Raw genomic sequence first — 12,224 nt, 5'->3', positions numbered from 1 at the left:
GTCAAGCAACTGACAATGTACACTCTCCCCTAGAACCACTACAACAAAAAGTATTTTCAATAAGACCAAAAAAGTATTATCAAATATATACCATAGTTATAGACATGTGTTATGGTATAGCCTACGATAACACTTTAGTTGTGTTATTTTAATAGTTAGATAAGTATTTCATTAAGCTATTTATAAATATATTATATAACATTTTTTTGTACTTATAAAGTGGTGTTATGATACACTTTATAATAACACACTTTCTTCATTATAGAAAATAGTTTGCATAACATAACTTTATGCTTATAAACTAATGTTATTGTAAGAGATACAATAACACATTTTTTGTATTATTCTAATATTTGGATAAGCTTGAATTATTATTATATAAACCTGTACATTATAATTATTTTTTATTCCTTTAATTCAAACTCGCTTCATTTAATATACTTAAGACAATCTTAGCATTGTACAAATATATTTTTGAGTACCAATTATATGGTTCATAACACATACAACTAAATAGTTGTGTCAAAATACATTCAAGATTATCTAAAAAACAATCCAAAAGTCTTAAGATATTCAACACTGCCTAATTAACATAAACAAAACATTCTCACAATAGTCAACAAAATAGTCTTAAATAGTTACATATTCACAAGCAAAAGTAGGAATTCATGATCTTCCAAATGTCAGCACACCAAAGCCTTCCAAATCAGATTTTCTTTTGCACTTCACTTGTTGAATCTGGTAAATAAAACATAAAATAAAAACTAATGAGATCATGAAATATCATAGCATGCATCTAAAATAGTCAATAATGTCATGACGCCTAACCAAATTTACAATAATTGAGTATGAATAATAAACAAGTTATTCTATTACACACATTACTACAACTATCTATACTCAAGTGACCTTAGAACTTTAATTAACTGGTGCATAATATTCATTCAAATTGGTCCCGCTATCATTTTGTCTTTCTCATCTTCCCTATGAAATCAATCAAATAATACTATCATAATCTTGGATTGCATATCGGTTAATGTTGAACAAGCATTTATATAATCAAAAAACCAATAACCTTTTGAGAAGGCCTGCAACTATTGAACCAACAACTTCTCGTATAGTAAGTATCGCATAGTTAGGATGAATTATCTATCACACCCCAGGTGAAATATCTATCAATATAATCAAACCAATTCAAGCAAACACAATTTATTTGTAATAAGATAATACATAATTTTAGATAAAATCTTATATCATTTCCCATATAAAGGTTACCTAACCATCTATCAATATCAAGTAAAAAAATTCAAACAACACACAAAAAGTTTTCTTCCTTATATCACCGCAACACACAAACAAATTTTCCAGAACCTACTTCTCTAAGACACACAAGTTTTCAACCTTCCGTTATCACCGCAGCACACAATTTTAATCTCAGAACCTACTTCTCTACAAATGAATATTTAAGATATTCAAACTGCTGTAACATTTGTATGATATTAATAAAAGAGTTAAGAGAACATACTTCCGTACCTCTTGCAATTAATAATCAAGTTAATTAACTTTGCAATGCTCCTTGCCAGTTTGATCCACAACCTAAAGAATAAAATCAATACCTAAAAGATTAATACAAAATTAAAATTAAATGATACAATAAGTAAAAAAATTCTTTTATATATTAATTTTTGGGTATATATGGTTATCATATTATTAATTTTTCTCTCAATATATATTTTGTAAGAATATAGTCCATGGTCATATTCTGCATTGTTCATATATGGCTTATAAATATATAAGCTGCTTAGTGGCTAGAGTTTAGGAACTTTTCCAAACCAAACATTTTATCAAAATGGCACTTTTCCAAGCCAAACATTTATCAAAGTTAGAATTATATAACAAAAGACTTAACAAAGTTAACCTTGCTTGTCATAACAGAAATATCTAACTTAACTACTTTCTCTAACAATATAGCTTTATAAACATGTCTCTCTCTCTCTCTCTCTCTTCTTGTTTATAAGATCAATGGCTCAATGTTGCATATTAAAGATTGGAAAAGACAAAAAAATTATATGAGTAGTCTCTATCAGGGAGTACATTACAGCAGTAAAAGTAATAACAAGGACTCGAATGTTGTAGATCAAGACTCAATATTACTAAAGTTGTAATGATGGGACCCAAATTTACACTCTAAGGGCTCGCTAGGTATGGATTAAGAAAAAAATAGCGAAAAAATGAGTGAGTTGATCATTTATAGATATAAGTTATGAAAACGAAAAAAAAGGACGAATAAATTAATAGGGAATTGGTTAGAATAAAATTATCCCATATTTATCAATTAGACTAATTTATCTCATTAGGTGAATTCTAATATGCTCTCTAATTACATAACCTAAACACTTAATAAACATTATACACTCCAATCTTATCATTCTTTTCCAACATGATCTAAAAGACACTCACAACTCTACCCAATTCTTACTAAAGATTGGACTAACACTTACTATACTTCAGCAACTTACCACCACCAAATAAAAACAAATAACAAAAAGGAAAATCACCTTGAAAAAACTAAAACAAAATAAATAAATTTTAAAAATTAAAAGTGGAATAAAATAAACCCCAACTCAAACAGTCGATAACAATATTGGCAATGGGTGTTGATATTTCATTTCTTGTAACCTTAAATGTTACAGTATGTTACTAGAGTGCAACAGAGAGCTGTGATGAACCTGTACTGAAGCAATAATCCCTAGTTCACCAAACCGGTCTACAGTCCCAGGTTCAAGATGCTGAGCATGCTCAATCTGAAAATTAGCTCTAGTCATGCAAAAATAAGCATGGAAAGAAATATCAATATTAAAACTTTGCAATACTTAATTGCTACTTGGAGCTTCAAATTATGGTAACTTTAAGAATCTTGATCAAATCAGAGAGTCTGGTCTGATTGTTGCCTGATTTTTTTGTATTTTTTAAATTTAGAGATTTTCTTTTGTTCCAGGAAATCTGGATGTACAGCTATAGATTTAATTTGATTTGCTCCTATTTTTCCAGATTGTAATATGCCTAAATACGAAAGAGAATTTTTTCTTCCTTAATCAATGAATCATATCACATTTTCTACCCTATTCTAGAGCAACAAATCTTACTCGGAATCTTCAATCCCTTATTCCATTTTTAGAATTTATGGATTCATACATATCGAGGATCCTGTCATTTGCTCTATCACCTACAGCATGAATGGCAACCTGAAAGAGCATCCACTATTGTAATAATTTTTACTAAGGCAATTTAAATAAAACTACAAAAGAACAGGCATGTAGCCTATGGTTATCAACTGCTAAAGTCATGTTAAACAACTTTTCTTAATCCACCACTTGTAAACCATAATTTTGAGGCTCATCAACATATGGCTACAAAAGTTAAAATGCAATCTTCAATGATGTTATTTGACAGCATGAGATAATTAAAAAGGAAATGCATTATATGAAGCAGCAGTTTGGACTTGGGAGTAAGACTGCCTGAGCTCACAAAAATATTGAAGAGAAAAGTGAAAAGAAAAGAGAAAAATGAGTTGTTTGGTAGGAAGGAAAAGTGGAGGGAAAAGAAAAGTGAGGTGAAAAATATTGAATAGGACCCAGAGATTTTTTCCATTCCAAATTGGAAAGAAAAATGAAGAGATAAGTTTTACACAAACAAATAAAAGATATACTTTCATTTCTATCTCTGCTATATTTTCTCTCTCCCCTATTTTCTTTCCTCTATACCAAACGTAATATAAATGTCTATATGTGCAGCATGCACAAATCTTGTTTTCTTGCCAGTGGGCTCAACAATATAGAACCGGCGCTCCAGCCCCAAACCGCAAGAGTGATGATAACTAAAGGAAATAATAGGCCATATATGTTGAAATATATTTTTTAAGGTTAATGAATACCAAACTATAATTGTTCTTACCTCATGAAACAAGGCACTATTAGAACCTAAAGATTCATCAGCAAAAGCTTTGACACCACCCAAGTATATCCATTTGCTTATGGACTAGCCAACTCTGTTAACATCATCCTGAGAGTGAAAATGAAAACCTCAGGTTTTTTACTATCAAAACCATTACAGTCATTGAGGTTTATACATGACAGGAAAAAAACATTAATTTACATGATATCCATGTTGTTTCCAGTATTCGAACATTTGTTATCCAAGAAATAGCCTTGCATCACATAGATATTATTTAGTAGCTGATTTGATGAAAGGGAGTTCAGGAAAAAAGAAAAAATAACAAATATGGTAAGCAGGGGATCCAAACATTTATTATTTAATGAAGTCAAACTAAAGCACAAACAAGTAAACAAAAACCACATCAGCTATAGCAGCATTGCACAACATACATGTAAACGTGACCACGTCTCTAATGGAAAAAATAAGCAAACTCTAATCTCATCTTCCTGGAAGAATCTGCCCATTGATAAACATCTGTGTAAATCAATGAAAAAAAATTTACTGGCTGATAGTTCAAGAGGCACAATCACTGTGCAGAACTGAAAGCAAAGACAACAGAAAACTTGAACTCTAAGGTCAGCTTTGAAAAGTTTAAATTTAATAATGTGATCAGCATAAGTGTTAGAGAATATATTGAAAACATTAGTCCAAACACAAAACACCTAATTAATCCCTCATATTAGCATGATTTACTCCCAATAAATTTTTTATTAAAGTTATTTCTTTTTCTCTTATTTTTCTTGATTCAATAAGCAAATTGATAAATATCTATATTACTTATCAAATAATATACTATCTTACTATTAAGAACATAAATATATTTATATAAAAATCGAGGCCTAAATGAATTTGGCAGATTAAATACTCTTGAAAAAGATGCATGAAACAATTAAGCAGTAAAACAAATTTTTGAAAAGTCTTTAAAATTTCAACCGAGTGTGGTTTAATAAATCTTATCCAGTTAGGACATTAGCTATTTAGGATATCTCAAACTTGCCCAAATCCATGGATCCGATTCTGTTTTTTTTCTTTCTTTTAAGTCTATAAATTAGAAACTAATTCAGTGAATAAAAGATATTTGAGAAACGCCAGTGATCTCAGTTTCCATACAATTTAGTGTCTAATGATCTAATGTTCATATGCGTTTGTGTACATGTGTTTTTTGCGTTGACACAATCAAGAAATATTTGGCATAGAAGCACAACTCAATAGAAGTTTTTTCTTTTCCATTAAAAAAAAAGAACGAGAAAGAAAACCTGAGAAATCTTCCCATGGACGATCCACAGAGGTTCCAGGAAAATATCTCCCAACGTCAACAACAGTTGTAACACCCTTCATCAAGGCAAGACTACTGGCTCTTTGCAAAGCCTCCCTTCTTTGATCGATAGAAAGCTCCGGAATATACGAGACAACAAGTTTCATTGCAGAATCAATCAGCAATCCAGTAGGTACTGCATAACATTAACAATGAATTTAACAGAAACTATAGCTACAATGTTTTAAATTAGAACATATACGTTAAATAATTCTTTGTGCTACCAAACACTTAAAATATATATTATATATATACACACACCATATATTATTTGTAATTACAGTGTAAAAAAAGTCACACAATCCACGTAAAGAAATATCAAACAGAACATAATTGAGTGATACTACTAAACACAACATAATTGTGTCTAAATATTGTTATATGAATTATTTCACGTGAATAGAATTCACGTGATTAAGGATATTTTCAGATATTTGTTAAGTAGTTTCCTAGGTTTATGTATCCTTGATATTCTAGTTTAGTTGTTTCCTCATTTGTAGAGTTTTTTTTTACTAAGAAACTGAGAATATATTAGAATGGAGAAAATGAAAAGGTTACAATAGATGATATCTTATCTGATCATCTACAACAAGTAAAAAAGAAACAAAAACAACTTAAACTACACCAAGCATTACCAATCTCTACGTAAATCAGAAAATAAGAACCCTGAAAACTCTTTAGATTTAAACAGCCACCCAATATTTTAATATTCTTAGTTAAGATATGGGTATTGAGGTTGCAAGATCAAAGAAAGGGATATTTCTATCACTAAGAAAATACATCTTAGATCCAGCCAAATTGCCACCCAATATATGACTCTATTCCAAATCTGATCTTCATCAGCTTCGACTCCTTCGGAGATTCCCTTATTTCTTTCTAACCAAATGGCTCACCAAGTAGCCATTACCCCCGCACTCCATAACAATTTTTTAGCTTTGTACTAATACATTGGTAGCTTTATACATACAATGGTAATTAAGAAGATCATTGTATCTACTTTACCTAGCGTTTTTTTAAGTCCATTGCCTCTTTCCTTGTATATAATGGGGGTTGTTTTCCTCTATCTATATATCTCATTTCTTTACATAACCCTGCTCTCTGCTCCTTGTTTTATCTAAGGTAAGGGTTTGCATTGTTGCAAGCAACTAATAGCAGTACTACCTTTGACCTTCAACAATGATAAAATCTTACACTTATCTATACAACCAAATAAAAATAGTTCGAGTAATTTGTTTGTCGAATTACAAATTGACTTTTTTTATATAGGAAACAAAAAGGCACATTGATAGAGATGATGGGTTCTCATCTAGATTTACAACCCAGAATGCCAAAACGTCGTACTACATACTAAACAAGGAATTGCAAAGTGACTTTCTAGCTTCAGAGCAATTGGATTAGGGAGCTATATTCAGTTTGGTTGTACAAAAAAGTTTCATAGATCATTTTGTGGGGGATTTTCAGTAGGACATTGTTACAAAGAGGATTTTGTATGTAGTTTCTTAGGAGAAGAAAAGAGAGAATTTTTAAGACATGTATGAAGTTAAATGTTACCTCCAGGCGTAGTTCTCATAATGGTTCCGCCATCTGGATCTTTTGATGATTTATCAATCCCAACAAACTTTAGTGCCACTGAATTTTCCAAGCTCATATAACCATCAAATCTTGGTAACCAAACCTGCACATTCAGATATTATTAGAAATTAGTATGCTAGTTTAAATAATATTAGAGCCCAGAATATCTCTTATCTAAAAACGAAATCTATAATATTATGGCATACAGGATTATTTGGAGTAATATCATCAATCCAAGAAGCAGTTGGCAAATCTCCTCCCCATAGACCATTGTTCCAACCGCCACCCAAAATCCAGGAACCTGGTTTTCTATCTGAAATATTATTGCTGAAATCATAAGTACTTCACTGGTTAAAAATTTAGTCGTTAGAATGAATCCTCAATAATCCTCCAAATCATTAAAATTTTAATACTAGATTGATCAACAAAAAGCTTGAAGACAAGTTGACTACTATCCAAAATAACATAAATGATAATTACATAGAATAAAAGCATTTATTTTTCAGCTTTTAGTACTAAACAGTAAACGTTATGAATTATTGATGCTAAAAACACTACTTTCTTTTTCCACTACTTCCAATGAATAGAAAGCAGTTAAATTTCTAACCAATTCTATTACTTTAGATCTATTTAAGCAAATAAGATATTAACATCAAGAAACAGTATAGGAAAACTTTGCATACTTCACATACTGCATAAGAAATTGAATTTTCAAATACAAACGCCATTCTATTGTACAAACTTTCAATCCAAAAAGCAACGGGTAACCACTAAAATTGAATTGAACTTACTTTCTGCTGCTTCTACAATTCTTCTCACAAACTCATCCTTTTTATTTATGCCTCAGAATTGCAATCGCATCAACTGTATCAATAACAGTGTATGGTAAAACCAAATATTAATTTTCACATTACAACATTAAGCAATTTATCAAAATCACATATTAAAATTGTAATAATGTGTAAAATTGCAGCTTTATAACAACAATCCAGACAACCAACCATTATTTTGGCATTCTAGAATCTGAAATACACATATTTTATTGCTTCCAAAACTATCTCTTAACTAAGTAAACAACCAATGAATCTAAGACCCAAACTAACACAGAATGGAACGAATTTGTAAACTCTCACCAAATTTTTTTGAAAAATAAACATAAATAAAAATTAGTAGTTGTAAAAGATTCTTAGCTAAAGAATAATCAAGTTAGATTTCTCTCCATCTGAATAAGAATTCCAACTAAAGTTTATGACAAACAATATCAAGTGTAGTTTTACAAGGAAAATACAGTAAAGGTAGAAAGGTACATAAATTACAGTAAAATAACTCAAAATAGAAGGAATAATGTGTGTGTGTATGCACAGAGTTTGGAACAAAATTCAATTAAAATGGAGGTTGAGCAGAGCTAACCTGTAGTCCACCTGAAATTAAGTGCACATGGGAATCAATAAATCCAGGCATCGTCATCATCAGAAATCATTCATGACCATGAAATCACCCAATTAGAGTCATTTGCAAAAATGACTTCGATGAAAAAGTTATATCTGCAAAACAAATTTTCAAATAAAAGTGATTCTCTTTCTGTTCCTACAACATATATATGGGTCTGTGCAGCATTTCCATAACAAATTAATGGAATTACACTGAGCGACCATAAAAGACCATCACAGTCCCTCAAGTACACTCAAAATCAAAATCAATGAGGTTGTTTTTGGTAAATTAAAAAACCAACCTTGCAGCAGCAACGATTGAGTCAATGTTGGGTAAAACGCCAGCTTCAGATTCTTTGAGAGAGCGATCAATTCGTAGCCAGAGTCGAGGATGACATGTCAAAATATAACCAAGAAAAGCAACTTAAAAGGCATCATACTCTGGCATAAAAAACAAAAAATTAAGTTGGATTTCTACTAACGAGGCATATCTCAATTGGGTACAAAAAAAATTAACCAAATGAGAAAAAGAATTAAGGAATTGCATTATAAAAAAAATGAGAGAAATTGAAAGGGAAAGAAAGAACCTTTTGTTTGGGTCCAAGTGGGGAGGCATTGATGTACGAAACAGACCAATCATAGTAGACATAGGGATCACCAGCCAAACCAACACTTAACGAACCCAGAAGGAGAATCAAGCAGAATAAGAAGAAGCGAGGACAGGGCAGAGCTGAGGGCATTGGAACCCCCAAAGTCTCAGTCACAACTTCCCTTTTAGCGTCACCCTTGTGGGTTTTCTTTATCTTTTGCTAGAAAGAGAGTTCAAGCTTCAGGTAACTCTATCAAAGCTCAAAAAAGAGTGACAAAGTGAGAGAAAAAGGGGTTACTTAGCTTTGTTTGCTGCAACGAGTGGTGACATGGAAATAGCAGAGCTGCAGCAGAAGCAAACTTTGGCTGCAGAGAGATGCAATAGACTGAGGTAGGCACATGTGGGAGTGAGTTGAGGCGAGTTTGACTTCGGAGACACCATAGCCGAAGAAGAAAACGGGGGAGTTCGAACAATGTAATTAAAAAGGAATTAGCTAGGAAAAATATATAACTTTTACAAGTTATAAGCGGGCTCCAAAATAAATTACTGCCATTTTTTTCTTTTACCACATATTTATAAGCATATATTATATTCTTATTTTATGAAAATGGGTATTTGGGGTGGTGAGCTCTCCAATTCATGGTTGATCCAGCTTTCATTTGCTTTTACCTGCACCACGTAACACCCGTGAGCCATGGCCCAGTGATAAGTGAGTTTTTAGACTCACTTTAGGGGGTTAATTTAGGTTAAGTTTTAGTTTGTTTAGGTTTATTTTGTGCGGGTTTACGCTTGCTTTGATGTTTTTTTAGGTTTGGATGGATTCGGGATGACTTGGAGTTGAAACGGTGCAAAATTATTGTAGAAAAGGCAAAAAAGTTGAAAAAGATTAAAACTGACATTTCTGGAGGAGTGGTGCGGTCGTGCAGGTGTTTGGTGCAGCCACGCAACTATTTTAGAAAAGCATATCGGGAGAAATCATTAATGAAGGCTATTTTTATCTTTTCACTTGGGGAGAACGATTTGATTAGGTCTTAATTGCGATTTTTAGAGGGGAGACAAAATTTTGGACTGCTGGAACTGAAAAGAAACGCTTGGGAGTGCTTTGGATGAAGATTGGATCTATCATTTAGAGTTCTTTTCTTCTCTTTTTACTTTTAGTTTTAAGTTAATTTCATGTTTATGGATTTCTTAGTGATGAACATGAACTAAAATCTATTTAGGATTTTTAATTGAATATCTTGAATCTTTATTATGAATTAATGCAAGTTTTCTATTTCTTCTTAATCTAAGATCTATTCAATTTATGTTTATTGTGTATGTGATTGACTGCGCATCTTTTACATGCTATTTATGAATTCGAATCAAAATCTGAGAAGTGAGATTTGGATATGCTAAAATTGAAAAGACATAGATTTCAATTTAGAACAAGAGTATCAAATTGGTCTATGTGATTTAGGGTTGAGTTCTCTCATAGAAATATAGAGAATTTGCATCAGGTCAAGTTTTATATTTCTTAACCCGAATATTTAACACTTTTGCATGTCTTTCATCTTAGTGAGAAGAATTATCTTTGTGATTGCATTAATGAATAATAAAGTGGATAGTAGAGGAGATTAGAATCCCTAATTTCTGATTTATATATTTGAATCAAGTTTATTGTTCTTTGTTGTTCTTCATTTAATTTTGTTATTTATTATTCTTATTTTTAAAAATTCCATTTTCAATTACCAAATAGAAAATAAAATAGGCTATTGGTACTTGATAATCAGTCTCTGTGTGGAACGATATCGGTGTTACCGAAATAAACTACAAAAGCGATTATGTTTATTTGCGTAGCTTTAAATTTTCGCAACAAGTTTTTGGCGTCATTGTCGAGGACTGATAAATTTAGCAATATCAAATAGCTAGTTTTGTTTCTAATTTGGTTGGTTGTCTTGAAATAATTTCTAACTGGTTTCGATGTGGTTGTTCTCTGTCTCAGGTACTTTCTTTATATGTGCAGTAGAAGGGGAGCTGACAGTCTAGTTCCAATTAATCTTGAGATCAAGAAAGAGTGCAAGCAAAACCGTAGAAACAAGAGGGTTGAAAGTTCTACTATGGTTACAACTGATATTAATAACAACAGTGTGGAAAACATGAATTGGGGGAGCACCACAAGATCAGAATCTTGCTGGTCAAAGACCTCTATGGGACTATGTACTGCCTACTGTCACAGGGGTACACTCATGCATCCGTCCACCAGTAGTAGAGGCAAACAATTTTGAGATCAAGCCTGCTATCTTGCAGATGGTCCAAACTGCAGTTCAATTTGTTGGCCTCTCCACTGAAGACCCCAATATGCACATAGCCAATTTTCTACAGTTGTGTGCCACCTTCAAGATGAAAGAGGTGAGTGATGATGCCATTAAATTGAGCTTGTTCCCATTCTCATTACGGGAGCGAGCAAAAAGTTGGCTGAATTCACTTGAGGCCAATACTATCACCACTTTGGATGCTCTAGCTCAGAAGTTCTTAGCAAAGTTATTTCCACCTGCCAAGGCTGCTAAATTGAGATGTGAGATCAATAACTTCTCTCAACTTGAGGGAGAATATTTGTATGATGCTTGGGAGAGGTTCAAGGACTTGACCAGAAAATGTCCTCACCACGATATTGAGAAGTGGATGTTGGTCCACAACTTTTGCAATGGTTTGTGCGGTACCACTCACACAATCATTGATGCAACAGCAGGAGGAGCGCTTATGAGCAAAAGTGCTAATGAAGCTAATGAACTCTTAGAGGAAATGTCCAATAATAATTACCAATGGCCAAGTGAACGATTGGGAAGTAATAAAAAGGTTGCAGGGGTTCATGAAATAGATGCAATCACAGCCTTAATTGCTCAAGTTGCATCTCTAACTAAGTAGCTGCAACAAAATACCATGTCTGCCCAGGTTGTGCAAGCCCAAGTAATGTGTGAATTGTGTGGGGGGCCTCATCCTTTTGACCAGTGCCAAGCTACTTTACATCCCAACAATGTCCCATTAGATCAAGCTCAGGTCCAGGCAGTGGGTAATTTTCAGAGGCCATACAACAACCCCTACTCCAACTCATTTAATCTGGGGTGGAGAAACGATCCTAACTTTTCCTGGAGAAATATTCAAGGCCAACAACAATCGTTTCAACCACAGTATCAGCAGCCTATGACTCAAACTCCACCACAAGCATCAACCTCTCAGCAACCTAGGCCGCCAGTTCCTATAGAACAGCTTAGTGAATTGCAAGCTGCCCTATTGACTCTCACCAGCACTGAAACTCAGTTTATGACTGAGACTAGATCCTCCA

General features: G+C 32.7%; 1 non-coding gene and 1 pseudogene across 1 annotated transcript; both read right to left on the bottom strand.

The window, feature by feature from the left end:
* Window positions 1–452: 452 nt before the first annotated feature.
* LOC133830569 (protein LONG AFTER FAR-RED 3-like) lies at window positions 453–9,391 on the bottom strand (annotated as a pseudogene).
* A 2,055-nt stretch (window positions 9,392–11,446) lies between these two features.
* On the bottom strand, window positions 11,447–11,553 carry LOC133833369 (small nucleolar RNA R71). Its single transcript, XR_009892750.1, has one exon. It is a non-coding gene; the product is annotated as a small nucleolar RNA R71 (small nucleolar RNA).
* Window positions 11,554–12,224: the final 671 nt, after the last annotated feature.

Source organism: Humulus lupulus, chromosome 4 (assembly GCF_963169125.1).
Source record: "Humulus lupulus chromosome 4, drHumLupu1.1, whole genome shotgun sequence".
Lineage (NCBI taxonomy): Eukaryota > Viridiplantae > Streptophyta > Magnoliopsida > Rosales > Cannabaceae > Humulus > Humulus lupulus.
The sequence above is the reverse complement of the archived record's forward strand: the minus strand, read 5'-3'. Positions and strand labels throughout refer to the sequence as shown.